The sequence below is a fragment of the Cornus florida genome, unplaced genomic scaffold (genome assembly GCF_030987335.1).
Source record: "Cornus florida cultivar Cherokee Brave unplaced genomic scaffold, ASM3098733v1 CherokeeBrave_3.0.0_Hap2_Chr01, whole genome shotgun sequence".
Lineage (NCBI taxonomy): Eukaryota > Viridiplantae > Streptophyta > Magnoliopsida > Cornales > Cornaceae > Cornus > Cornus florida.
The window spans coordinates 34,624,187-34,626,737 of record NW_026775571.1 but is presented as its reverse complement, the minus strand read 5'-3'; the positions used below and the strand labels follow the sequence as shown (position 1 = coordinate 34,626,737).

The 2,551-nt window shown below is 37.2% G+C and overlaps 1 pseudogene; it reads right to left on the bottom strand.

The window, feature by feature from the left end:
* Nucleotides 1–1,853: 1,853 nt before the first annotated feature.
* Nucleotides 1,854–1,952, bottom strand: LOC132283159 (small nucleolar RNA R71; annotated as a pseudogene).
* Nucleotides 1,953–2,551: the final 599 nt, after the last annotated feature.

Genomic DNA, 2,551 nt, shown 5'->3' with positions numbered 1-2,551 from the left:
TAGTTTAATTTCATGTCATTAGCTTAATTGTAATGTAGTTGTAATTTAAATGTTAAATGGGAGGACAATCCATGCTTATTGTTGATGTTCCATACTTATGAAAGCAAGTAACATTTATCTTTAACCTTGTGATGTGTTTGGTTGTGAGCTTAAAAGAAGGATTAATGGCTTAATTTAATATGTTGTGTTATCCACCATGTTGCTTAGACAATATATGCTTAATTTGTCATCCATATTTATTGAAACAACCACACACACACTCTTTGTTGCAATACATGTTTTTCCCCTCATTAATCATTCATTAAAGGTGTAGAAAAGTATGCTTAGTGGTAATCTTTAAACCCCAAGATCTCTTTCTCTTTTATTCTCCTTATTGCATTATTGTTTACTTTAGTTTAATTTGCATCTAGTGTAATTGAACCAACCAACCACCACTTTGATCACTCGACCTACTAATCTTAATCTTGATTCCTTAACCTAGTACGGCCCTCAATCCCTTAGGACAATCCCTTCTCACTCATATTACATAGTATAGGTGTTAAGCGGTTTATAAATTTAAACTACGATGCCTACTTGACACTAATTTCCAAACTTAAAGTGTTGTACATTATATTGTGCACACGCCCGAAAGGAACCGCCATAGTTTTTGGTGCCGTTGCTGGGGATTGATTGATTGGCAATGTCGTATTTGTGGAATTAATTAGGAATTAGTACTCTTTTGATCGTATCTTTACTTTATTTTCATTTCAATTTTTGTTACTTATTGTGTTGGTTCTTATTTGACTAGGAGTATTGGCCTAAGAAGGTGAGCAAAGGAACATCCAAGCAAAGGAGCTAAGCAAGCAAGGAAAAAGGCTAAAGTTATAAAAAATTTGCTAAGCTAAAAGCTAAAAATTTGGAGTTGAAGTGCTAAAGGACCTTTGTGAGCTTTTCCTTACTCAATCTCTAGTTAAATTGTCGGCCCGCCAATTCTTAGATAAATCGTGAGCCCGCATGGAGGCAATTTACTTTTCTTACATATTGTTAAAGCATGGGAGTATAGGAACATTAAATGTGGAGGAAGGATGTTGATTGTTGATTTGTTATGAAGGTGAAGTGTTTATCATTATTGCTTGTTGTGTTACATTGTGCATGCATGGTCATAAATCATTGAGACCCACTCTTGTCCCTTTAAATTTTCATCTTGAATCCATTGTTCGAAACCCTAGGGGAAGAGGTAGTTCTAGTCAATCCATTTCATCAATGGAAGGACACAATGAGGACCATGTGGAGGACCTTGGTCACATAGACCAAAAAGGTATCCTCCACCCTAATGTGCATCATGATAACATGCAAATTCCATTAGGCATGCCGAGACCATTTGTTCATCCACCACAACAACAAGGCCAAGTCCCATTGGGAATGCCAAGGCCAATCTATGCTTCACCACCTCCCATCATTCAAGGTAATTAAAGTTCCTATGCTGCACCTCCAATTGCTAATCTTCCCCTTGCTTTAAGAGATCACTATGTGCCTAATGAAGATAATGCACCCACATGTATTCAATTGCCACCATTTAGAGCACACCACTAAGAAATCAAACCACAAACCATACAAATGCTTCCTAACTATCATGGACTTCCAAGTGAAGAACCTTACAAGCATTTGGATTAGTTTCTTGAAGTATGTTCCACCGTGAAATTCACGAACATGCCGGAAGAGGTCTTAAGGCTTAAACTTTTTCCATTTACCCTTAAAGACAAGGCAAAGTATTGGTTTAACAATCTTAGGCCTTTTTTAATAACTTCTTGGGCGAAAATACAACAAGAGTTCTTGAAGAAGTACTATCCGGTTTCTAAGACCAATGCCATAAGAACTTCAATTAGGGAATTTTCACATGGGGATGGAGAAACATTTCATGAGGCATGGGAACACTTTAATGAATTGCTTAGGAAGTGTCCACATCATGACATGCCCAAATGGCAATTAGTTCAATATTTCTTTGAGAGTTTATCGGATAATTACAAGGGTATGGTTGATGCTTCCATCTCTTACATTGATAGGCATGAGGATGACGTGTGGTGTCTTTATGAGAGTATGAGTGAAAATTCTTTGCATCGTACTTTATCTTCAAAGAATGGTAGAAATTCTAGTGGTAGGAAGAGTGTTGGCTTACATCAAGTCAACCACTCTAATGAAATTGCCACCGAAATGAAATCATTATCTCAAAGGTTTGATCAATTTTTGATCAACCAAAACTCGGCGAATCAAGTATCTTCCTTCCCTAATAATTCTCATCATGCATCTAATGAGACATGCATGACTTGTTTAAGTGTTTTACATTCTACTTCCAATTGTCCCCATGGACATGTGCAAAGTGAGCATTATGAACAAGCAAATGTTATTTTTGCTAATCAAGGGAACAATCCTTATGGCAATCGCTATAATCCTAGTTGGAGGAATCACCCAAATTTCTCTTGGAAAAGCCAAGTGGAGGGCTCAAACCTTTCCCAAGGTGGTTTTCAAGGAAAGACCTTCCACCTCCAATGCAAGGCTAAGGTTCCCAAGGTTT